Source organism: Bombus bifarius, unplaced genomic scaffold (genome assembly GCF_011952205.1).
Source record: "Bombus bifarius isolate JDL3187 unplaced genomic scaffold, Bbif_JDL3187 scf7180000008047, whole genome shotgun sequence".
NCBI classification, from domain to species: domain Eukaryota; kingdom Metazoa; phylum Arthropoda; class Insecta; order Hymenoptera; family Apidae; genus Bombus; species Bombus bifarius.
The window spans coordinates 2,771,685-2,799,381 of record NW_022884413.1 but is presented as its reverse complement, the minus strand read 5'-3'; the positions used below and the strand labels follow the sequence as shown (position 1 = coordinate 2,799,381).

At 40.8% G+C, this 27,697-nt stretch overlaps 1 protein-coding gene across 12 annotated transcripts in view; it reads left to right on the top strand.

Annotated features, from left to right (window-relative positions):
• Window positions 1–5,710: 5,710 nt before the first annotated feature.
• LOC117207887 (probable serine/threonine-protein kinase yakA) overlaps window positions 5,711–27,697 on the top strand; it is a 385,156-nt gene continuing 363,169 nt past the window's right edge. For 7 of the 12 annotated variants that reach the window (XM_033448579.1, XM_033448577.1, XM_033448572.1 and 4 more), the window contains exons 1-2: window positions 5,716–6,611; window positions 25,269–27,179. The gene's annotated coding sequence lies outside the window, so the exon portion shown is untranslated. Of the gene's footprint in view, window positions 6,612–25,268; window positions 27,180–27,697 lie in introns of all 12 variants that reach the window. The other 5 variants (XM_033448565.1, XM_033448566.1, XM_033448567.1 and 2 more) reach the window with 4 other exon arrangements.

Below are 27,697 nucleotides of genomic sequence, written 5' to 3'. Positions count from 1 at the left end.
AACTCGAGTCAATCGAGCAATTGCATTTGCAATAACTCCTTTACACTTACGCAATTCTTACACGCGTTTATATAAATCTATTTAAATCTTCTCACAAGTCTATTTAAAACTTAAAATACTGAAATAATTGATGTTATTCATGTACCATCGTACTTTACATTTGTAATTTACATTTGACGCGAAATATGTATAATGTACGTATGTGTTTGTCAGCATCGTTCGTATAGTCGTTAAACTAGACAGATATGACTATGATTCGATTACTTATATACCTGATACGGAAGAAATATACTGGAGCGTGAAATTTCTTTGGTAACTCTCGTTACATACAAGGTTATGGTTACTACGGCGAGTGTCTGTCTCCCATGAGATGGAAATGGCACGACCTCGCGTTGAATAGCAGGCAATTTTATCGCTTGGAGAAGATTATGAGTCCAGCGTCTTCTCTGGTGAAGATTAGGCTGCTCGTGGGGGGTGTGGTGGCTGGGGTACGGTGGGGGGGGGGCAAAATATCGTGTGTGGAACGTATTTACGGTGCCAAGGAGCACGTCGAGTTATCCACGAAAGTCAGGTTAGCACGGAGAAGCCCTCCCCACAGCTTGTTATCTTATTGTATTGTTAGTATGCCGCGATGCGCCGTCTTGGAGCAGGTTTTCTTCCCCTTAATACGTCCTTCTCCCTTTTACACTGGTTCCCTTCTTGCTTTGTCATCGCTGTTTCTCTCTCTATGCTCCTCCCTTTCTTCCAGGGCTACTCGACCCTTTACTCTTGCGCGTTCTTTGCCAACACTCATCGCACTGCCAAACTATAGATCTTCTTCGTAAACCCGGGACAAAACTGTAAGAACCTATTAACGTGCAATTAAAATCTCTTCTTACGTTATTCGTCCTGCAAATATTCTTTGTCCGTCGAATGTTACAATTTACCGTTTATTTGTTAATATAACTAGTGTGATTTCTTTGGCTTGGTGGAAAATGTAAAAAACACACAACAAAATTTAACAATATATATCCCCTTTACATTATATTCCCATATTATGGACAAAAAATAAAATGTCATTCGCTAAATTTTTGTCTTGTTTTTTTCTTCCTCTTTCAACTTATTTAATGTCTTTCCTTTTTAAGCTTTATTCAGAATTTTCGCGTCGTTACCGCAATATTTTATACAAGCAGTTTAAATGGAAAGAGGAAACAGATGATCAGATAGGTGAATAGACAGACATAGAGAAGAAAGAGGGAGAATGAACGTATGTGTGTGTGTGGGTGGGTGTGTGCGTGCGCGCGCGCATGTGGCGTGACTGGCGAAAGAGAGGGACACGCGTTACCCGAGAGAACGAGAAGAGACGAACTGTCTTCATTATGCTAATGCCGTGCAACTACAGCTGACCGTGGCCAAAAATAGATGTAGATATCGTGGGATGCTGACTCGAACCTCGAGGGGGTTTTTATCCTCTCCTCACTCTGTCTTTCTCGTAGCCCTATGGCCATCCTTCTATTTCATTCTCTTCATTCGCTCAACGTTACGCTTGTTTCTCGATTCGGAAGATTCCCCGGCTTTGTCCTGCAATGAAATGGTTCCGAGGATGAAGATCGAATCGCACTTCTGCTATTCCTACTTTACGCCGTTGAAAATTTTTTCTCCCCTCTCTCACTCTGGTCGGTTCCGACTGGCGGTCGATTTCTTCCTTTTTGTATGAAAGCCGCGCTCATTAGCTTCACCTTTGCCGAGGAGCACAATGCCTCTGCGAGGGAAACTTCCTTTTCAAAAAGCAATGATTAGTTACGTAATGATACTTGTTTTTCAGGGACGTTGTGAAGACCATTGGTCAGCGTCGTTAAATGCTTCACTTCTCAATTTGCCAATGGTTACACGGGTCATAAAGACGATTCGTTAAATATTAAATATAAAATTATGATCTCTAACACTGATGAAAAATCACGAAATCACATCCAAATTCATCTAAGCTATTCTCACCTAACATTCATTTAAAATAACGGTACGCTAAATTAAAGGGAAAAGACTGCTATATCTAGATTCTATATGTCCAATAAATATGTATATCCATCGAAGAAATGTTTATATCAACTACCACGTTAGTCAAGCGCTAAGAAATTAAATTTTCATGATATGTAGAAATTGCACTTCTTTATTGACTCCTCTAAAATTAGCCGACGCTGTGTCCGCAATAGACTCAACCGCATTTCCGTTTTACATCCCGTTTACGTGGTTTGTGGTCACGTTGATACCGTTGTTACGGAGGAAACGCGTGGCTGCATTAACAATCTTCCTTCGTTATATTTTCGCTAAACTGCGAGGAGGTTTACACCGTTCTGTGTTCATAAAACAATACTGTAAAAGTGGCGCAGCGGCTTAGCACGTGAACATTAACGTAAACCGAATCACGCTCGTGCAATGGATATCTACCACCTACCACTGTCAAACGACGCTCGTACCGCATATAATTACCTTTCCAACAAACGTACGAAGAAGGGAGAAAAATGATTTGCGAGACTTTAACGTCGTTGTTCTTGGTATTTTACCGACCGTACTTTCAATATTTCACGAAAGTTACATACAATCGTGCATGCAGGATAAATTTCACCGTGTGATGGTGCTTCAAATAGGGGTTCCTCGTATTTTCGGTAACGCGGTGTCACTCTAAGGAAAAAGAAGCGACGGACACTAAGAGTGAGAAAGATGCCAGCGGACTGGTTGCAGAGCAGAAAAGAAGGAATAGAAGCTAGAGTAATGTAGCGAGTCAGCAGTTTTTGTTAAAAATTTATTCGGTTCAGTTTCATGAGAAATATCACCTTGTACCCCCTCGACGTTCCGTATCACACCTCAGCGGCTGCCTCCGGCCCCACTCTTCAGTCTTGCGTTCCACAATCCACCCTCCATTCGGCGCTTTCTTCTTCTATCTCCTCTCTTTCTAACTTTTATGTACACGTAAGTACGTATACCTGACTTGCTACGATATATCTACCGCCGCTAGAACGGGCTATTCATTTTTCAACGGTGCGAGAATATTCGATACGCATTGCCCCGGAACGATTTCGACAGAATTAAACGTAGATAACTGTGTTCTCAAAAATTACGTTTCATGCACCGGTTTTACGATTGATGATTCGTCGCACGATTAATAGGACATATTGTCGTTTCTTATCGAGAGCCGATGGATATTAAGATAACGTGTTTCAAGTGCGACGCGTTGGATTTTCGTATTTTGGAAACGGAAAGTACGTTTATATGTAGGTAGCAGAATGCTTGGCTTATCAGAGTCTGCGAGGCGAGAATGGTGCGCTTCCGCTTCCGCCTTGTCGTTGGTATCGAGAATCCCTCAAGAAAGAGTTTCGAACCGGAGGTAAAATTCGAGTTTTATCCACTATTTATCGAGGTTATAATAGTCTACGTAGATAGGGATGCTATTAACGACTATCAATAATTGATCGATACTTATTGAAATATCAATAATATTGTCAAGATGACAGTAACTGAAGTAGAGTGACACGTAACATAATTTATCACTCAGTCCCTTTTTACATCAGAAATTTTTCTCATCGTAGAAGTTAATTCTTCGACATCGAAGAAAAAGCTTCTCGATATCATCGATTTCGAACATTGTTACTAATAGCAACATTTCTAATTAGTGAGCATTTTAAGATACAAATGAGAATTCGTATTATGCGGCTGTTAGTTCCTTTTTTAGTAACAAGAGCGAGGAGGCAAAATATAAAATGAAAGTGAACCGAAGAACGAATCGTAACAATGGGTCATGATAAGTTTGTGTACGTAAAGTGTACGTGCAATGTACTGTCAGAGATATTCGTGCAAACGATATGCACGGTCCTTCTGTATCAGACACCAGGATCTTTTCCTGCTGTGAACCGTAGCACACAGAGACCGTCGGTGTTGGTCTAAAGAATTTTCTACGGATCTCACTCGTTGCCTCCCTCGTACATTGTCACCTTGCCCCCTTCTTTCCTGTATGCCAGGAGAACGAGATTCAGCAGGTGTATAGTATGCGCCAGAAGTTCCTTCGTCTTTTTTTTTCGTTACGAAAATGCGCTTACTTACTTTGTTACTCGATGCATTTTCACGTAGCGTCAATGGGAAATCAAGCGTGACGTGTGAAAGTGATCTCTATCGAAGCGACGCTGTAGTACGATCGCTACATGGAAGAACCGGTATCGAAGAAAAGGATCGATTGTGAACTGTGAATCATCTCGCAACATAGTGATTTTTTTGTGAGCATGTCGTTCTTGCGTATATATGTATGATACTTATACAACTGGTGTATCTGTGCGAATGTTACGCGGTGGTCCAGATCTATCGTATCTAAGAATCTCTGCTCGTTGCTCGCAGTGGCATATTCAAAGAGCATTGCTATGGAATATAAAGAATTTTCCTTCGGATCTTACTACCCCTTACTTGTTTTTTCTTTGGTCGATCCTTCTCTTGCTCCGTCTTTTTTCTTGAGCGCGAGCGCATGGAGAAACAAGATTACGCTGAGGTATAGTACATGCGTTGGAAGTTCTGTTTCCTAGAGGCACAAACGAGAAGAGGAGAGAGAGAGACAGAGTGTGAGAGAGAGAGAGAGAGAGACGGGAGAGCAAAGAAAAAGTAAGAAAGAGAGATCGACTAACCCCCTTTCACCCGCGACGAGCGTGATAGTCAGTGGGCGATGAGCGACCAAACCTAACCTAACTCCGTTGCCGGTTCTCTACCAGGGTAAGCAGTAAGCAGGCTGGGTCGCCAGGCGACGTTGGAGAGAAAGAGATAAACTAATAAAGAGTGTGGGTGGTGGGGACTAGATCGGCGCATGCGCGCCAACGATGCTTATTGAGCCATGGAGAGGGGCGGTTGGTGCCTCATCGTCGGCGGCGGCGGCGGCGGCAGGCGGCGGCGGCGGCGGCGGCGGTGGCAGCGGCGGCGGCAGCGGCAGCGGCAACGGTGGTGGCGGTGACGGCGACGTGGCATGGTATACGGCCGCATGGGTGCAGCGAGGGGTGAGACGGGTAGCATATTATGCGGAGGAGGGGATCATGGCTCCTCGTAGTCGGAGAAAGGAGAGAAAAGGAAGATAAACGATGGTGAAACAGAGACAAAAGGGGAACGAACGAGACAGAGGGAGAGAGAATGAGAGAGAAGGAGAACGAGACGGTGTGTGTCACGAAAGTTCGTACGTACGATCAAGCGAGACGAAGCCGGGTGATCCAACGAAGATAGGGCGAGAATGATAAAGCGAGGGGGTAACGGAAAGGGGAGTGGAACAGTGAGAGAGAAAGCTTTAGGGGGTTGAAATTAGTGAGAGGGTGCATAGTTGTGCGATAGATGGTAGAAAGAGAAAGAAAGAAAACATAAATCTATTGCATATTAGACGAAGAACGAGAGGGACAAAATGTTGGAGAAAGAGAAGCTACGAAATGATGGTCGAGTGTGTGAATCGTGCAAGACCGTAGGTGTGATTAAGCGAGACAGACGGAGGGGAATACAGAAAAACGAATGAAATAGAAGGAGAAAGCGGCTTGAGAGAAAGAGAGAGAGTGAGAGGGAGAAAGAGAGAGAAAGAGAGAGAGAAGTAGGAGAAGTAGGTTTGTGTTGTGTGGTATGGAAAAGAGCGAGAAAGGTAGAAGGCGGGCAAGTAGTAGTGGAGGAGTGGTGGGACAGACGAGGTGGGAGCGAAAGGGGCAGGGTAGAGGGGAGGGGGAGGGGAGAGGGGGCGCTGGCATCGGACAGTCGGTGTCGCGCCAGGCCCCCGCTAGCGGCTAGCCAAGCAAGCAGCAAGCAGTCGCAATCCCGTCGCCTAACCAGCATTGCTCGCCTTACCTTTTCACCCTCTTACAAAATCGCATTCGAGGCTTCCGTCAGCTGCATATATTTGCCCCGTTCCATCAACCGGTCCCTCCGACGTCGTCCGTCGTTGCACGTCGTCGCCATTGCCGCCGCCACCGCCGCCGTTGCCGCTGCTGCTACTGCCGTCGTCATCGTCGAACACGCAGTACGTCGTCGTTATTGCTCTCGCAATCGTCGTTTAGTCGCGCGTGGTTTCTTAGCAGCGGCCGTACTGAAGGGAAAAACGCGAGCGAATATATAAAAAAAATACGGAATTCTTTTGTGATCGAGTAAGCCGATTATGAGTTGGAACAGTGCAGCAGTTCACAGCAAGCACGCATCATCCGGGCCAGCGTTGTTCAAGTGAGAAAACAAGTTTTCGTGGTTTTTGGTGTCGCGAGATCCGGCTGATCGACCGGAACTGTATGGTGAGAGTAGTAAAACGGAAAGTACCTTTTTCGCCGTTTCTTCTATCTTTAGTGAGGAAGAGAGCAAGTGCAGCGTCCTTAAAGGCTATTAAATTCGCAGCTCGTATGTTACACGTTCAAAGGACAAGCCGTGTCATTGTTGATATAAGTGCTGACAAATAAGATATATATATACATATATATACATATCTTATATATATGTATCTACTATTGGTGTGTTGTTCGTTACCACAGTGAGAAGTTGCAAACTCCAGAAGAACCAACGAGAAGGCTCGCCGACCGCCTAACCTGTCACGGTGACCGACATCACGGCGAGATCGCGGCTGATACCTCCGCGTGTTCCGGCGCAAGGTAGTACAGAGCTCTCTCTATTTTACGATACATATGTATGTGTACGCGTACATCTATATACATATGTTCGTATATACGTGCAGCTATAGAGCAATAAGTCGTACACGCCATTGCCCGCGCGTGGGCGCTGTGCTGTATGCATTTGGACATATATTACGGTTCACGTCGTCATACCAATGACGTCATCGTTTCCGTAATTGCGTTTTTACGCCGTTGCGGAAACGATGATGTTACTGTTTCCGTTGTTTATGCTATTCAAGAGTACGTAGATTACTTAACGAAATTCATTTTACACGTTCCTCATGTCCGAGCGTTCATCTTGCTTATCGTGTTTCGATTCATTCGAATTAAAGCTGAGATTGGCAGCTGACTTGATCATTGCTCCATATTGCACGGGTTTTCGTTCGCCATACGGAGACGGATGTTATCATACGAAACATAACCTTCGAGCTGTAGGTATGTTTGTAATTATCGAAATACGCGCGTACGTTATTGGTGTTTTCTTCGTTACCATTGCGACGCAGAAAAAAACGCGCGCAAGTTTGTGTGTTGTTATAGCTGTTAGTTTTAAACGTGAAATGATAGACAGGCATTTTGATCTGTCACGTTTTCGTCTGGGACGAATCATATATTGACAATCGTTTTAACGTTCCATTGTACATAAGTATTTTGCAAAACATATGAATTGAAGCCGTGTAATGCGCGTTACGTGCGTAAATGTGAGTCGACCGATTAACCACGTGTCATTAATTCCTCGTTTCTTCACGCTGTCGAAGTACGAGATTTATTTATTCAAAGTAACGGTTACTAGCGCGGCAAATTTTATTTGATCATATTTCGATAATGTCAATTCGGTTTTTTTTTATTATTATTTTAATACTGGAACTACCAAGAATTTCTTGCATAATAATACCAATGAATTGATGAGAACTTTACAAGTTGTAGACTTTTCTTTTATAATTTTACAACTTTAATCAAATTCAATGGAGTAATTAATTAATTTGTAATTCATAAAGTATGCTTGTAGAAGTTAATTTCTCTCATTATCAAATTTGCCAACTTCTCACTTATGGCTTGTAAAATTTAATTAATAATGCTAGTTTACTTACACAATAGAAATTTTATATATTTATAATACTTCATTTTTTGGAAGTTTGAATGTTCCGGTAAAGTGTATGGACGAAAGCTCGTTTCTTTTCTTGCTGTGATTTCTTTTTAAAAGTTTTATCTGTTAGTCGACGGTAGTTCTAGTATTTTAAATTGATGCATAGTTTGTCATTTTCGTCGCTTTCGTAACGCGAATAGTACGTATATAATTTAATGTTCCGGTGTTCGTGATCTTTGACAAAAGTGTTCGATGATGTAATTCCGTGAAATAATTCTTCCGCGGACAAAAATATTCCCGTGGACGTAGATAGGTCCGAAGCTTGGTTACCGATGTAGATGCATCACCTGTGCCATGCACGTTCCTAAAACAAGATAACGTGATGCGTGAGAAAAACACTCGCGAAATTCGTTACTTTAGATCTATCTAAGTATCTAGCTGGTGGCTGTGATAAATATTCTGACCACTATTTTTTTCACAAACAATATGTAAAATACCACTTTTCATGGCATTTTCATCGCCATAATCGTACATAATCATTTCTCGATTAGAATTAAAATACTTTTTGAATATACCTTCCTGTAAACTGTTCTGAACTTCTGAAAAGCATGGACTACCAATCAAGCTCAGTTATATTTATATTTCATAAATATTTAGTTGCGTGGCAATTGACGGATGAAATAATCTACGTGCGATTAAAAATTTAGGTAGATTATTTTCTTAGGTAAATGAGTAGCCGGTTTAACTTTGAAAAGTGTTTCGGTTGTATAAGACACGGAGGCACTTCGACCCCCTCGCATTCCAGTAGAAACAGGTATATGACCTGTTATCCTTAGATATAATCTTACTTTTTCAAGATACTGGACTTTCGAAAATCGCTTGTCTTATCCCGACGTTTTTCTAAGTTATTTTATCACCTGCGTGTTTACTTCCAAATATGTAGGAGACAATTATATTTCGCGAATGTTTCACTTCCACTACTGGATATAAGTTTGAGACCAAACTTGCAATTGGATATCTTGTATAAGTTTCTTTAACTTGGAATGAAAGATATCGTTTGTTTTATTTATATCAGTCACATATCTTACGTATCTTGTAATTAATGTCTTATTCTGTTTCTAGATTCTTAGATATAGTTTCTGTTAATTTAATTAATGGTATATCTTCATTTATTTTCAAGAGAATTTTATTTCAAGAGAAATAATTGCAATCAAAATTCTATTAAGACTACGACATTATTAGCTTTTGCAATGCTTCATCTTAAACATTTTTCCTTTTGATCATTTCATTATGCTTAATAATAATAATAATAATAATAATAATAATAATAATAATAATAATAATAAATGCCATCATGTTGATTATGCACTTGAAAATCATTTGTACGAATTGGCGGATTTGCCAACTGAAGAATGTGCATTGTTTCGTATATATTTGTTTGTATTGTTCTCTCATTCACTTTAAATACTTCAATAAAGAAGTTAATCACGATACGAAACGATTATTGTAGCGTTATTCTATGTTATTCATTCTAAATGAATGGGACATATAGCTGTTTACTGATGAGGATTACGGTCTCAAATTTATACTGTGTGTAGTGTACGGCATTATAACATCATTACTTAAACAAGATTGCTTCAGGATAGTTGTTGGATTTGAGAAAAACTCAACTTTTCTATTAACCTGTTTGAAACTAGATTCAATGTGCTAATAAGTTTGTAATATATGTTAAGTTTTCTTTGATTACTTCCTGCTTGTTCTTGAAGTCATTGGAGTATTGCATTTGTAACGGCACAAATATTTTAAAATATTAGAAATGTTTTCAATATTATGCATTTTGTGAGCCTTAGCTTGTAGAATTTTCTCTTTGATGCCATTACACATAAGGTGTTAACGCGTATAAAATTAATCTCATATTGAATGCTAAATAGGCTAAATAATGGTAAATGATATGAAGTTTTTGGGTAATAAATGGATGTTCTACTGTACCGTCGATAGTCGGAGGATTAATTAACGGAATACAAGGCGAATAGATAAATGATATCCCCGTAATAGGACATAATGGAAGGCAAATTTCTACGTGGCGTAAGGATGTCGAACGAATTGATGTGTAAGTGTGTGGAGTGCATCCTACACGTATCGGTGTGCGTGGCCTAACGCATCGAATTACAGTACCATCGTGGGCGTGTCCCACTAACATTCCGACCTCGGTGTCTTTTATCTTATTGAGTCTTACTACATACTACTCCATGCCGCGAACCCTTTTTAAAACGTGATGTCCTTGTTTACGACGGTCGCAGGAAGTCACACCTATGGCGTTGCCGTGTAGGCTGTATGCATGTCAGAGGATCGTTGCAGATCGAAACGAGTATGTAATAGGAAGAGTAATAGGATGAGTAATAGAATGCAAACTGCTCTGCGCTTATGGCTGGGACAATCGTTGCGCTGCGTCGCGTCATTTCTTTATATCCGTGTTTCTGATTTGCTACTTACAGTTCAGTTTGTTTTAGATGCTTGAGTGATGTTAAAAACAACTCGGTTGATTGATGATTCGACTAGAATTGAAATTGAGCTAGAACCCGTGTCAGTTGTTCATATAGTATCCTAAAAACACTGGAGTTCGTTCTGATTATTTAGAACTACCTTAGAGTTACTGGCAATCGATACTAGAAATCTGGATTCTGTTCTGACTCTTCCTCCTTCTTCCTTATTCTCAAGTATCGTATAAGTATCTAGGATATTTTTATTCCAGTGTTGTACACCTACAGTTATATATAGACACACACACACACATACACACACATACATACACACAGTGTAAGTACATAATACAATATATCAATTTAAGTAATTTTTATGAATATGATTGCTTTGATAGTACTTATGTTAAAGGAATTGCATTTTTTTAATCGGCTTCAAGTATATCCATAAATAAATGATAGACATTTTTCAGTCGCTTTTTCTGATACACCTTGACAGTTAGATTGACAGTGTCGACACATATTTGCAGCGCCGGAATTTTATCTTCGTTACGTCTCTATTTTCTTCGCTGCGCACGTTGATGATTATGGCACGGTAATTTTTACTCATAAATTGATAAGCGATGCACTTGTGTTAAACCTGTTTATTGCACACAGTAAAATATTTGTATTTTCTTATCAGAACAAATTGTTGAATTGCATAAAGCGTATCACTAACTGTTACTATTTCATATTTCAGAGATATTATCTGTTTTATTGTTATCTTCCATTCTGATTATCGTGTTTGCCGTAGGTGACGATAGTTCCAACTTCAATTTCGCCTGCAGGAAGATTTAAAAATAGATATCATGTATTTGCTATTACGCTATGAATTTCATTTTATCATTTATTAGAAATACCAAGTTTCAATATACGTATCTTAACGTAGTTGTCGTGCACCCCTGTATCTTTTTAGTAAAAACAAACAAATCGTAAAAACAAGATATTTATGATGCGCCATTTTAACACATTTGGCAGTTTAGTGTTAAAAGGAAATTTCCAACGGAGATGATTGTGAATAGTTCTTCTAGAATCGGTAGGAATTACCCCATGACATCATCGTTCGTGATCACGATTCACGATATTAAGATACAAGAAGCGAAATACATAGAAGTAAAGATAGAGAGGGAGAAAGACAGAGCAACCGGCGTGTTATGGATTGTGTGACGTAACTGAGTCGAAATTATCTTGGTTAATAGTGTGTCAGAAGTTCTAGTTCCCCGTGAGCCGTTCGGCTCCACGCGTTTTCACGTTTTTGTCACGCTTTTACGGTAAAACCGTTCCCGAAAATAAAACACAGAAATTGTGTATAGAGTTACAAACGCGGTAGGGATCCCCGGCAAGGAACTTCTATTTATACCATTTCGTGTTGGTCGTGTGCCAAACAGAAAATCACATTTATATCAAATGTCGTTAATTTACAATCTCCACAAAACATCCGTGGACGAATTTTCGCTGGGTCGTGGCTGTGCAGGATCTATACGTAGTTGGCCCACGAAGTCGTAAATCGTTTCACAGATCGCCCGGTCGGTTACACGCGACGCCACGACGTGGCGTAAGGCGTAAGATATATGTCCTTCTAATCGCGGTATTTCTGCCTCCGTGTAGTCGCGCGACTCTTCTAGGACAACATAATCACCACAATTCCGCGGTCGGTACAGAAAACTTATCGACACCCGGTCGATCGATAACGCGGGAAGGCCATCTAGATTACGAACTCTCTACGTCCGACAAAATTTCGTTCTCGTGCATATATATATATATATATATATATATATATATATATATATATATATATATATATATATATATATAGAGATGCTCGCGCACCAGTTGCGTCTATGTGAACTGCGAAAGCGTACGAAAAAAAAAAGACGTGCGCGATGACAAGAATCATCGTAGTCGTGTGACACGGTGAAAGTGAGGACATAGAAGCAGATACGTTGTGAGCGTATAACGTTGCATGCGCTTATTAGAAACTCATCAAAGAAAGTCGATGGGGAGGGAACAGGAAGAGGTAGTGGCGCGCGCAAGAAGTACACTTGCGAACGACAACGCAATTCGTGAGACATGGCATCGCTTTGCGTTAAAGGACAGGCTAGTCGTCGAGGCTGAAAGCACAAAGGGGGTAAGGAACAACGACAAGGGACGAACGTAAAGTGCAGGATGTATCAGAAACTTCAGAAGTATGTAATACTCGTCAAAACGAGCAAAATAGCGGTAGCAGGCGCGGGTTCAGGTATCACTAGCTCGGCAATTATAAGACATTTTTATATCGTTCGTTTAATATGACTTCTGTTCGACAAGGGTTTCGATGCGTTTCCTCATAAAAGCACGCACGCGTTGAAAGATCACTAGCTTTCCCCTTGTCTTTCGATAATAGATGATAATCTTCGATTCATCGTGTCAATTTATCCAACGGTTAACCGGTTTACTGTACGCCATATTTTTCTAAATGGCGTGGCGGACAACACGATAGTTCGTTAGACTATTACAGGCTCATAGTAGAAATTTTCTTACAACTTCGGAACCAACGATACCTAGATCCACGTTTGATGATGTATTTTTCCTTCTTTTGACGAGCACCAGACGCCTTTGAAGTTTGACCACAATTTTTTGGAACACCCTGTATATATGTAGTATATAACGCGTTGCCAACGTTAACGACGAAAAAGAGAAAGGGAGAGAAAGCCCGAAGCCTTAAGGTCGATTTTAGTGTCTGTCCCTGAACATTTCTGGGCATCGCGTATATGTGTAGGCGGGGTGGGTGTGCCTCGTTTTAATTTTAGTCCCGTGACAGCCTGCTCCCGCGAGGGAGAGATAGGTGGCGTTGACCCGCCAACGTAACCTACAAATATTTCTCTCTCTCTCTCTCTCTCTCTCTCTTTCTCTCTCTCTCCTGTCATCAAGCCCGATCTATCGGTGTCCCTTTCTCTCCGGACCACTGGCGCGCATATGCCTCGAGCGATACATCAACGAAAATCCACGGGCGTTCTTACGTTCCCCTTTTTCGGACGCTTGAACGAACTTATAGTCTTACTACGTTCCTTTCTCTCTCTTTTCAACCGAATCTTCATGTGTATCTCGGCCTGCGTCCCTCTTTTTCCTCGTGGCTGACCTATCTCGTCGCGTTACGTGTAGAAACCAATCGAAAAATTGCATCTTATGGAGATGAATTTTTATTTCACGTTTGGAATGTATGTATCTGTTTATTTTCAAAGCGCTACGAAACATAATTTTATAGAAAATTAGGCTGTTGCGTGAAAAATTCGGTAGTATTATATGGCTAGATGTTTGTCGCTTACAAAATTACGTATTATGTGTACTTTTTTCTATTTTTTTTTCGCCTACTTCTCCAAAAGGTGTAGTAGTTATATGTATGTATTTTCCCCCTTATTTCCCCCTTATTTGTAAATTTAGTTATATTTGCCCATTTGCATAGTATAATTCAAATCGAATTTTTAATAAAATTATTATTCCAATTTGCGTTACTTTAGAGAAATCAACTAAAGAATTCCTTAACAAGTTATCCATAGGTTCGTATTCCTAAAGCTATGTATGTATATTTCGAGTTCGTAATAAATTTTGTCCCTAGTGATGCTATGTTTTTCGACGTGGCTTCGGAGCAGAAAAAAGGGAGTTCATAGGGGTGGGGGTGGAAAACGGTCGGGTTGTTTTTAATTTAAAAGCGGGCCGATCGTAATTCTGTTTTCCTACCGAACTAGCCGGGGCTGATGGTACATTCATTGCGATAGAATTTGATTTCGCAGAAAACGATAAATATTCAAGGGCACAGGGTCGAAACGCGCTCGCCTAGCTGGGTCGTTGCGCGCACGCGTGCACACGACTGTGCAGAATGTTCCCATGTGGAATTTCATCGTTGAGAGCATTTTGCTGTGACGGTACACGTATAGCGGCCGACTTCTCGACAATGAGTCAGAATGAATGATTTGCAAGCGTTGAAATGCATGAACGAGCAAGCCGAGCGCGACGTCCGATTGGACGACTGCCTCTCCGTAGTCGCGCCCTCGCCATCCTGCACGAATTTATGGCTTCAAAGCGTCCCGATGCATCTACTCTGTGGCGTCAAATTGCTTTCCAGCGGTTTTTTACCACCCCTCCACGTCCTTGTATATTGCGACAGTTTTATGTTTTATCTAATTATATTTTCCCGACCGACGATAGTTTGGTCAGGGCTGGGAGATGTGTACATTAACTTTTCTACTTTTTCACCCCTTCTTTCTACGATGTTGTTATAGGCTCGAATATTTGTTTCATCTGCAAATTATTTCTCGTTTTTCAACCTTTCGCTGTTGCCACTTTTTCATTTTTATTTCTATCGCCTTTCATCTTTCGAACGATGGAAGACCCGGCATAGAAGAAAATAATGAAATTACATAAATAACTCTAATACAATGTTCGCACATCTATACCTAAATAAAAAATTTAATCTATCAGCCATATCCTTTAGCGTGTTACAATGACAAGGTGCTAAAATTCAATAAGCAATCGCGTTAAGAAAATATAGTAGAAAATTCAGGAACGATGTATCTCGTGACCCGTGCTGCCGCGTAGTAAAATTCAAATTAGTGTAACGTGTTTCGTGGGGTGTCCATCTCGACGAGAGAAACAGCTACCTATCGAAAGAATGGATTCGGTGTGAGGAAAGGCGACTCGATACGTTAGGAAAAGCATACGCATCGCGACGAGTCTCAACGTATCGTAGTATCGTTTTCACTAAGCTCGACGACACAACCACCGTACCCCTCGACTGTTTCTCTAGGAACAGCCGTGTAATTACGCAGCGAATATTTCCCGTCGGAACGAGTTTCTATGCGCCGACCGCTTTTTTCAACAGAAAGCGACATCCCATTCACCCTATCCACTTTCGGAATCGAATCAGAGAATGGGATAAATTATCGAGAATCTCTTCTGTCTATGATATGAGACATGTTTTAGGAACTATAAGGAAACGAAAATATGGTTTTCCCTTTAGTAACGGATACCTAATTCCGTGGAAGACAAATTAAAATGTGAGCTTGTTCAGAGAGGAGTACATTTCTAGCAAAGGAAAATTTTCTTGGAAAATCGGTAATGTTCTCATTTGCGAGCCAATTTTGCTTAAACGTTTGACAAATTGTATAGAGTGTCTGGTCATCTTTATCCTCGATATTTTTCGACTGTACTCTCTTTAGCTAGAATGTCATTGATGATGCGGGTTGCTGTCTAAATATTGTGCGGGTTAAAAAAAGAAATACAAAACATGCGTTAGAATCGATAGATGTATGTTTTTAGCGGAAGTTTATTGGGAAAAGTTAAGAAATCAGCTCGAAAATCTGTATAGCACGAACGTTAATAGAATAATAGATATATTTACTCGCATTTTCTACTTTTATACATTAAAGAAGAAATCAACGATAAACCAGAAATAACTCGTTAAAAAATGGGAAAAAATATATTAAGATAAGAGACCAATAATAAATTATAAATAAATTGCTTCATTTCGATCCGTTCGAAGAACTTGTGATTTATTTATAAGATGACATGATCAATTTCTGTTGCAATGTGAATTTCAAATCGACAGCAAAATCAGTTGGAAATATAATGTCTGTACGATCGGACAAACCATGTGGAACTTTCCACCAGTGTTATACGAAGCCAGAAATTTTTACAATCTCGGAATTAAAAGTCGATAAGGACACATTCGTTTAGGTCAGTTTTAATCTTCGTACGAATGTAAGTGCACAATTTATTTTTTACTGAAAGGAAACGACACGCGAAGGTAGGTGTAGGCAATCCATAAGTAAAATAATTACTAAATTCGGGAAATTGGAAATCTGACTGACAGTTTGTTAGTTTTCCCGAATTATATCCGAACGATCGCACGCTGACAGTCGCATTTTTCTTCGAAGGAATTTACCGCGGTATCTGCTCATGGACAAATACAAATTCAAAGGGTAGAGATAATTCTCCAGAGTTCACTGGTATTTCACGAAATGTGCGGTAACTTGTTAATTCATAGGCACTTAAATTCCGAAAATGTGGGTGTAAAGCGGAGCGTGATCGCGCGTGTGCGTGCCACCCACGTACATTACCGCCCAAAAGTATCTGGACGCTCGATTGCCTTTGTCAGTATACATAAGACGAGAGATTTTTCCTCAGAAGCCAAAGTGATTTTTTCAATAATTTTTTCCAAGTTTATAAACCACATCGGGCAATATATCGTAGTAGATACTTAAATTCTCAATAATTCGAACGACTCTGTTCGATAACTGCTTTAGTGTGAGCAGACGGTAACATATTTAACTAAAAAAATGAAGGAAATTATTTCAAGCAGGAGAAAAATGACGAATCGATTATTGCTGATTAATCGTAATATGTTGTTACTGAGCTTTTAACTGGAGTTTATAAAGTTTATTATGAGCAAAGAATTCATATAATAATTGGAATTTATACAGTCTGCTAACTCTACAAGGACTCGTTAAGTACCGATAATCGTTTAAATTTACGTATTGTCACCAGAAATTCGCCAAAAGCGTCCAGATATTTATGAACGGTAGTGTACACACATAGACGCAGACATACGTGAAATGGTGTAGGTTGGAACCGATGCCCGCGAATCGCCGATCAATATCGCCATTGTTTTCCATTCAGCTGATAATACCGGCGGCTTTTGGAGTATGGCGTTCGGTCTTATTGTAGAAGTTGGCTCGTTCAGCTTAGTTCCACGAGGAAACATTTCAGTTGTTTTCGCGTTAAATACTTAGCAAACCAGCGGGGCTATTATATTTAGTTCGGTAACTTTCCTTTCGTCGTAACGATTGATCGTTTCTGATTATATCGTAAGCGAGAAGCGTGCGCGTTAAATCGTACGCGTTTCTTTCCTCGTTACATCACTGCATCGCTTACTCGGAGGTTTCGGAAAACATCGAAAAGTTTAACACTTTCGATGACTTTGTTTTTCCATTTTTCTCTTCTTTGTAGTTGGAAGTATTTTACGCGAACAATACGCACAATGATGTTAACGAATGTAAATTTGAGACAAAAATACTGGTGGATGTGTGGTAGCAGGGGACAAAGTGTGCATTGAAGTCTAACGCGGATGATATCATGGGTAATTGCTGGATGAAATCACCTGTTATTTGGAGAACTTGCGTGGATTTCTAGTTTCAGAATAGGACATTGCGTTGGTGCGATATGGGGTATAGAATAATTATAGGTAAAATAAGAAACAATTGCTACGAAAATCGAAAAGTAAATACATGCGCCGTCGTATTAATACCGTTAACAATTTCCTATAGATACGTTATATATAACAAACGCTTATCTCCTTATACAAGACGTCCTACGCAATGAATTTGGCGATAACGAGCCCCGGAATTTAACAAGGTGCGACTCTTTACGATTTGATTAATCGTAGAAAATATTATGGAAAATCTTAAACGATTGGATAGGAAGGAGTCCAAGCTGTATAATTACCAGCAGATTACTCTAACTAACATCTGTTAGCGATTAAAGTCAATACAATGGCCTATAGGGACAGGTCGCGAGGTCGCAATAGACTCGTCTGAAATGTTTTCCTAGTGAAATCAAAACCGTCGAGGAGCACGCTTTTTACCTTTCCGTGATGTTTGACTTTTGCTAACCTTTTAAGAAGATTGTCGGGTTGTAGGTATACTTCTATAGAATTGTGTTCTTTTGTGCGGGGCCATAGAGGGAAGGTACTTTGCAGGGAAAACCTCTGTCTGCGGAGCAATAAAAGCTCAAGGTCTTGTTCCGATACCACTGGATCCTTTCATCGATCCGCATTCACCACAGTTGACACGTATTTCACGGTGAACTGTTCTGACAGGTGTTAGACAATCATCGATTATCTTCGGTGTGTTTGTTTTCTATTCAACCTGCGGTTTCTCGCTTCTCCAGGTTGCATTTTGCTTTCTTGTCCCTTTTCTCGGCGACCTTAACTCGGTATACGATAAGTCTAACAAGTAGATGTCTATATAAATCATTTATTTTATAAATATCTATGTAAAGCGTCTGTTTGAATTTCAGCTATGCGTTTTGTTTCTAATAAAATTTCGGCGGATGAAATTATTCGGAAATAATATCAAATCGGCATTAATATCAATCGATTAAGATATATCAAAATGTATATTCACAATTGCTAGAATTAACAACATCTTTGAAAGGAAAATGCGAGATCAAATTATTAAATTTTGTCTTTTACTTTCGTGGAAGCTCCCTTGTCCGCTTTTTGGCGAGTATTTGTAAAATAGACGGTAAATTCCACAGCCAATTACTTTTAGCGCATTTATCAAGAATTTCGTACGGTTGGTAATCTCTTTAATGAAGGAACTTGGAATCGACGAATCGTCCGTGAACGTATGTCTGCGGATATCCTGGAAGTTTCTTGAAGTTTCTTGAAGTTCATCGATGCAGAAGAGCTCGTGATCGTCGCGCGAGACGACACTGTCGTCTTCGTGTTCCTATACATATATCCAGATGCCCTGGAATGCGGGGATGCATATGCAAAAACGAACAAGAAGAAATACTTGTTGTCGGCAGGAAGACATCAGACCGCGTTGGAATTCGTGCGGAGGTTTTAGACTTGCGTACACAGATGCACAGTATTCGCACAGTGAATGAGGAAGACGTGTTTCTCTTCGCTGCTTGACTAGGTGAATTTCAAGAACCTTCTAAAGAATTTGTTTCTCGTTCGTTTTTTCTAATATCCTCTCTTTCTCTTTTCTTGCCTCCTGGTGCACATACCGCGTTCAATAGAATGCAAACGTACGACGGCGGTGGGAACCGTCGTAAATATTGCTGCCCCCGAAAGTATCAGAAATAACGCTTCCACCTCGGCGACTCTGACAATCTAAAAATGTATTCCTCTCCTTGCGATTTTATTCTACCGTTTTGCTTGAAGCTTTCCGCTTCGGCGAAACGATTTCTTCGCACAGGCTTTCTTACAAACGATCTATGGACACAGAGTGGATCAATTTTTCCTTCGAACGGATTATAACGATTATTCCTTAACACGGTTTGACGATGTCGATGACACGATTTTGTAAATTATAAGATAAGATTAAGAATTTTAAAAGTTTGATTTGCAATATCGTTAAATTGAAGTAAATACTTGTAAGAAATTCTCTATTTCTAGCACACACTGATATTAATGATATATCGTTGGCACGTACGGCCGTCCTTTTTAGCCTCTTAGTCATTTTAGAAAAAATTTAATCGCAAGTCGGTTGTCGTTAATGCGTTAACAGCCCATTTACCAATGTTTTATCAGGGATTTTATTTCCTACCAAATCCGCTATTTATCTCGATTTCGAGAACTCGCGCGATAATTATCTCGATTGCCTGATCTAAAAGAATTTATTTCACCCGACTAGCTAACGATAAGTATCTAACAGGATAATTTAAATTTGTTCAGTTAAAGCATGATCGGGAATCACCTCGTCTTTTTCTTTTTTTCACTAACCTGAAAGCATTTTCGATTAACTCGCCCCCGATGGGAAATATTTCATGGCGGTACCGTCCCACGATCCCCGCTATCATAATCTCTATCCATCTAATTAACGATGTCGTTAATTTTACGGGCTACGTGTCGGTGTACACGCAGCGAAAGAACAGTTTTCACCTGTAACAATATCGAAACCGGTGCACCGTCTACCTCGCTGTATGCCCAAAATCCTTTTAGCTAATTTAATCGGTTCTAATTCCGTTACAGCCAGCGACAACTCTTAAGCTCGTTGCGTGGAGAGGGTACAGACCGGGATGGTCGTTTTCATTGTTTCATTCCGTTAATTCCAATTCCTCTCTTTTTATCCTCTTCCCTTCGTTTCTTTTTTTTCCTCTATCCTGGACATGCCGATGACTGGGATATCAAAAATCCAATACCTGTAAACGATAACAGTCGAAATGTTTATTCCAGATTTTTCCCAGTAGAATTTAACGTTACCCAGAGCTTTGCCAAATAAAGATTTTGTCATTTATAACGTCACTATTTTTCACGGTATTTTATTTCTAAATTTTGTAATTCTAAAATCTTGGTTCAGACGTAGATCGGGTTGGTCAGAGGGTTGATCGAGGCTGGGCGAAGGAAAAATCGTGGAACAAATTCGCACGGAGTGACCTACCGCGTGTGACGGCGTTGTTCAGCTCGTTTCAGTCTGGTTAATCAGGAGCAGTCGATCGGAAAGGTTAAAAATTATTTTTCTCCCGTCCGCAATTTCTCTCGTTCCTCTTCATCCCCTGGCCTATTCGCCTCCCTTTATTTTTGTTCTCGCTCTCGCTCTCCGTTAGACGACGCGACGTCAACAACCGTGGTACTAGCATGGTTATCCGGATCAGTGGACGTTTACAGTCGAACGGAATCCCATAGCAAGCCGTGTTCGATTCTAGCAGAGACATTATAAAATAGACACGAAACTATAGGTGCAAAGTGAATGCGCCTCGAAGGTGAAACGTCAAACTCTCGCGTGATCTGCATCAAAGGGGTGCAGTCGTTCGTGGGATGCGATTAACGAGTATTACCTTGTTTATTTGCGTTGGTTCTTTATGGATATCGAGATGAAGAGACTTTACGAGGTTCGATCAACGATCAAAGCATTCGACGATATTCTCGACATTCTTAAAGGCACGTTAAAGGCTGATATTCGATTGACGCATTTCGTTTGCAAGTGAATCAGATATCTTATATTCTACTTTGATATGCATTTTTATGGGAGTATGAAAAAAAAACAAAAAAGAAAAGAAAGAATACGCTACAACGATAGCAAATTTATGCGTGATAACCGTAGAAAGGCTCACCTGTCTCCTGACGTCGATGATTTTTGGATATCTGTCTGAAACCTATATAAACTGTAAACAAAGGATGAGAATTAGGTTTGGATTAGGCGTTATTTTATCCGGATGCCTCGTAGGAGCCGATAACCAACGATAGCGGTGCCACAGACGCGCGACTAGGGGCAGAATTCAATGGCTAGTATCGATAGTATTTCGTGAACATCTCGGAAACTAAGCGACTGCAGACCTTATATGTATAGGGGAAAGTTGTTGAAAATATCGATTTCTACGACGTATCCAAAGATCATCGAAATCGAAGAATAGTCAGTCTTTTTACGGTTTCACCAATTTATCGTTCCATTTTAGATGATTTCAACTTGATCAAATGAATGTAATTACGCGTAGATGTTTTTATGCAAACTTACATTTCATAATTCAGGTTATTCCTCATTCCTGGACTTGAACGCGAATTCTGATTAAACTAAGAATATCAATGATTTGGAACACGAATGATACCCTAAATTCCCAGTTAATCACGAAGCAGTATCTAATTTGTCGCGATCCCTGTTCGTAGTTGGACGAAGCTGGTTGTTGTTTAGTGGGTGTAAGGTTTCGAACTCCGTTAGACTGTCATACAAAGGAACAATTAGGTATTCAGTAGATCGCACGAATTCGATGCAGACGTCAAGGACGTCCTTCGATGGTAGGACGAGTCGAATGCGCTGTGCGGCGTCCCCGACGACGTCGACGTCGACGTCGACGTCGACGATCACGAAAAGTCTGTGTGAGATATTGATTTGGTCGTCCCTCTTTTTCTGCGGTAGTCACGTGAAAGAAGTGGACGAAGCTCGAAGCCGCATTCGTGCACGTATATCGATTCGACCGAGAGAGGCGAACGAAGTCTTTCGAGAGCACGCGAAAAACTAGTCACGAGGCAGAGATACGTGGTATACCATGCCAATACGTGGTTGATACTCTTGATATTCCATTGCTCTTATCTTTGTTCGCAGTACCGGCTGTAACAGTTCATTCATAAAGTTATTTTATTATATTTTAATAATCGGCTGTTCCGTATCCGTTGATCACTACGATTGAGTCAATGGATCGAAAGGTCGTATCTGTTAACCCTCCAATTCTCACATACCTCAGATTATGACGCAATGTGGGAAATTGGACCAATTTCTGTCTCTATCGATACGAAACGGAATGTCTCGACAGTTTATTTCGAAACACGTATAAATTATTATTTCTTATTTTTATTGTAAATTAGAAGTCTGTTTGCCGTATTCCAGTGCACGTTTTAACGAAGAGATTTAACTAAAATGTTAGCAAATAGTGTATAAAAAATTGTAGGATAAGGGAACAACGATAGCCAGCTAGGAAATATCTTTTATCGAGTAGAGCACCAATCGATGCTAGTTAATAGGTTAATTTGCGAGTAATCTTTTAGATTGAATTAGCTGTGTGAAAAGGGGAAGCTACTCGTGCTAGTGCAATACACTGAGACATTTGTACTGAATATCGAAGTTCCACGAAGTACAGGTTGCTTGGACGTTATCGAGTATCTTTCGAAACGATAAAGTTCGATTATCGAACGATAACGGAAGTCTTGATAAAAAAGAAGTCTCGAACGAGTGTCGCTATCTTCTGTTACAGTAAATTCGTTTCGTTTTAGCTTACTTTTCATAAAAAATCTTTTCACTAGTTCGTCGATTCGACGCTAAAGACCGGACAATTGTTATCGTAAAGCTGAAAAAGTATATATATATATGAAAGCAAAAGAGAAGCAGCGAAATAAGAACACAGAGAGAGTTCGCGTTTGTTCGTTACGCTGTATGAATAACGTTATACGAGTTTTAGTAGTTTCCTTGTTTCATCGTTTAAAATTATCGCGAAACAATAATTTAGCGAATTTGAACCTTCGCTTAAAGTTACTATAGAAAGGTATTTCGCTGAAGTTACCTATTTATTATCATCTATCGTTCGATATATCGCTGTGTTACGAAAACGGATAACATTGCGGCGTTCTAACGAAGAGAAAGAAGAGAGGAAAAACGACAGGAAGCAGCTTTTCGCTCGCAGCTCGAGGGCAATCTTATTAGCAAGTACCTCCTTAGGTTTCGTAGCAAGTTTCAAAATCTATCACAGCGAAAATTCGACATTTATTTTTACGAATATGTTTGTTAGATGTTACGAATAGAGTGGTTAGATGAAAAGTTTCGAGAGTTCCATACTAATACGATACTTTTCATAAAGAGTTGTCTTCTTGTTCGCATCGGGGATAGAGTTAACATAATTACTAACGGCGCGATCGTTTCGTCGATTTTTACTTAGGAAGCGATGCGAGCAATTCTTTTTATCATCGCGTTGGAAAATGCCAGTGACAAGAAAATTCGACGAGATCTTATTTTATCGCGAGAAACTCGGGTACGATTGTCGCTGGTCGGTCAGAATCGACGCGTCGAATCGTTTCGAATGGTAACGATTTTCGTGGCCACGAAAATCCCCGCGAAAACAAACGGTTCGAACGAAAACGTTTTTCTTCCCGGCATTTTCTAGCGCGTTGAACGCGCGCATACGTCCCCATAACTCTTCCTGGGTAACATGAGAAACGAGTGGAGCGCCTCGGGCCCGCTTTTCGTAAGCGGCTTACTCGCGTGACGGAAAATTGTACTATGTTTCTCTCGCCGACCCTCTTCGGCCGTTTCTTTTTCTTTACCTTAACTGTTTCTGACTCGTACATAAAGCAAATGCTAGACCGTGTATAGTTGCCGAGAGAGATGCCGAGCGAAGTCGTAAAGTTGATATCGTTGGTTTGCCGGCAGAGAATAGAAAGTCATCAAATCTGAGATATTTCGAAAGTTTGATCAAAGACTCTGAAAGTTTGAAGATTTATAAGCTACGTAATAAAGGGGCAACAAATGTTTCGTTGTCGAGTGACCGAACGATCGGTATTCTCCCGCTTCGACTCTTTATCCGAGACTAATTTCTTGGAAAATTTACGCTACGCGTATGTCTGAAATTACCGTTCCGGTTCTCGAAACGCGTAAACTTAAATATCAGACCGATTTTACGACCTCGCTGTGTCTCTTTCACCGACGATACGCTTACATCAATGAGAGGGCCGCCATTTAGTACTTCGATTTACGATCTCGCTACATCGGTTCCACTAACTGTACTTACGTTTGCGTTTGCTCCCGAATCGATTACTCGTGTCGCGCGCGGCGAAAGTTTTCGTCGATCGGTCATCGCCGATCACGCGAATTCAATTTTTTTTGCGAGATATTGATAAGAATCGCGAAATTTTGCCCGTTGAATACCTGCACTTACGCAATTTCATACCTGACGACTCAATGATCGAAACAGTATCCCATATATGTACTTCTTATTCTAATATTTATATCGTAATCGTACGGAATTCTGAACGTCACTCTTTTTATTCGATCGGTATACTTGATATTTCTTCTCGAGTATTGCACGAAATATTGAACGACAGGAATTGCGCGCACCAGACGTACATTTCGTTGTCTGGACGTGGCACGTGTCCATGGAATCGCGTTATAAACATTACGTTGAGAAAGCATCGTTAATTGATAGAATTTTTATATCGCGACTATCTCTAATCTAATTAGCATTTATTTTTCGTTTCCTTCGCGCGAATGATGAAATTACACCCGATAGAAAAACCGTACGATCAGTTTCGTTTTTATCGTGACTCCATATACAATGGCGAACGAAAGATGATAGAATTTTAAATATAGATACGTATAAAATATCGTACAGAGATATATCAATCTTAAACTTTCTTTTGGCCGCCATTGCGTAATAAGTTATCGATCGACCAAGGATCGCGCGTCCTCGATGCCTTCACTTACTCGATTAAGCGTGCTTGCATTGGTAGTCCTGCGCTTTTTCTATTTTACCTTTGCCCATTCGCGGCCTCTGCTTTATCATCCATTTACACTTGGCCCTCTACACGTACATATACAAATCCCTACGAACATATATCCTTCGTCTATCTCTATCAATCTATCTATCTATCTATCTACGTATCTATCTATTTATTTATCTGTCTATCTATATCTATCTACGTATCTTTCTGTTCGAAAGCCAAAGCCTTTCACCGAGTCTGATCGTCACCCTTCCCACAACCCTCCACAAGCAGCCCCCAGAAACAAGAAGCATTTTAAGCCTTTGCATCCGCAGTAACGCGAGTTTTCGCTTTTGGTATGTTTCCAGAACAGCAGAATCCGGAGTTCGACCGCGGGAGGAACCAGGAGTGCGCCGAATAAATGACGTAAATCCGAGGAACGGAAACGCAACGTCACTCGCTAACTCGCAACCCCCCTTCCCCCTACCGAACCTCCCCCATTCTGTCTTTCTCTTTTACCGTTTCCACGTTTCTCCTATCCCACCCCCCTTCCCTTTGCCCGATCCAGCACACCACCACGGCCCGACCCTTCCATCGCATACGATCTCCACGATCCGACACACGACTGGACCCCTGACCCCCTGCCTCTTTACCCGCTTTGTCGCCTACCGCCTTCTTTCGTGCTTACTCTCAAATCTGCTCCAACCTTCGAGTCTTCTTCTCCCTCCGTTTCTTTCCAACGTTTCGCTCCGACGTTTTCCTCCCATCCACCGTTCCTCAGCAGTATCACGCCACCGTTGCTCCTTATCTCGCCCCCTTATCTCGCCCCTTCTCCAAGAAGCGCAACCGTGGCTAAGGTGATCTTTCCGAAAAATTCGAGAGCTCCGTTTTCTCTTACGGCCTACTACTACTAGTACTACTACTACTACTATTACTACTACTACCTCCTCGGAGTCGTCCTTCCTCGTCCAAGTAGACTACACACAAGACACGCGTTAGCTTCAGAACCGGCTTGAAGGACACCACGACCGGCTTTTTGACACACACACACACCTCTCTCTCTTTATATATATATATATATACATATTATATATATATATTATATTATATTATATATATATATATATATCTCTGTGCAACAAAACTCGAATGCAGCAACAATCAGCCTATATATTCGATAAAGAGCAAAATCAACGCGTTCCTAGAGAGCATACACTCGTTGGTCGACGTTTATAGCTTCTCGAAGGCTTTCAAGCTTTGCCCAAACTACTACTACTTGCTCTAGTTGCTAAAGCGCCCTCCAAAAAGCTCTCCGAGTGCATCGTGCGAAGATAAAAGGAAGATCGAAGCAAGTTGAATATCGGTAGGAAGAATCAAAAAGGAGAGAGAGGATCTTTCGTGCGCTAGCTTGTCTCTAGAGGCAAAGCAGGTCGACCGTGGCAGAAGCTCGACGCAAAACGCCTAAAAACGCAGAAAAGCCAGAGCGCCTAATCGCTGACAATATACACACATAAATATCACCATAAATATCTTCTACTTCGCTACTTCTTTCGCACTGTGAGAATATCTTCCTCTGCCAACTTTCCTCGAGTAGAAGGGTGCAACGCGTTCCTCTTCCAGCCAACCGTTTCTACGTGAATCATCGAAAGAGTCGAGACGCGACAATCAACCTACACGTCTACCAAACTAGCTGGAATTACAAAGTCTCTCGAAAGAAAGAAAAAGGAACGGAAACAGCTCTCTTTCTCTTTTACGCCACCTGGCAAGCACACAGCTAACCGAAACTCGGTCTCTGCGTTACGACTGAACGTACTGCGATCGATAACAACTGTGTTTGATAAAGAGCAGCCAGGCGATAACGGTGTGTGCGTATGTGTGTGTGTGTGTGTGTGATCATCGGCGGTCTAAATATAGTTTAGAATTTCTCGTAGAACTGGCGCTGACAATCGCGAGCCTTTTACGCTACGCACGGTGTTCGATAATACGCGACAACGAATCATAGGCAATTAAAACGGAGCAGAGGAAATCGAGAAATTCAGAGAAGGAAAGGATAATCGAGAAGAAACGTGTAACGACGGGTTAATTCGCGCTCAAACATACGGATAAAGTAAAATCTTCGTTACGTCGTCGATTACGTCGTCCGGTTTCCGCGAGTTTTTAATCGTGATTCATCTACAAGGAAGATCGTCCGAGCTCTTGGAAGATCATCGACTCGCCGCAGGACTCGTTCATGGGACAATAAGATCGCACCCTACTGAAAGAAATACTTCTTGCGTAAGGTACCACTATTTACCATAGTATCGAAGCTCGAGGCACCTGCGAGCATTTCGACGAGCTATCGTGCGAATAGGTGTGAGCTTTTGAACGAACGTGGTCGAAAGGGCGCGCGGATATTTATGCATTTATGGAAACTTCACTTTTTCATCAATTCGATAACTTCCTTTTAGTCGTAGTATGCTTTTATTATAAAATCATTTTAGATAAATATCTGCACGGTCATTTGCTTGTATCGCTAGCGAAGTGTCTCTTTCGACTCTTTATCTTCTGAATTACGTTCTACGTTAATACGTAAATATTCGTTAGAATCGGTACAACGTAAACGAATATATAAAATATCACGAGAGGAGCGCGTATTTCTAAAAAGGTTGCGTACCGTTCTAACGAAAACGATCCTTTAAACTACCATCGAGGCATAAAAGGTTAGATAACGCTTCTCCGACGGTATATCAAACTACTTTCGTCAACTTGGATCTCGATAAAATTGAATTTTCTACTATCATAAAATCGGCTCGTTTCG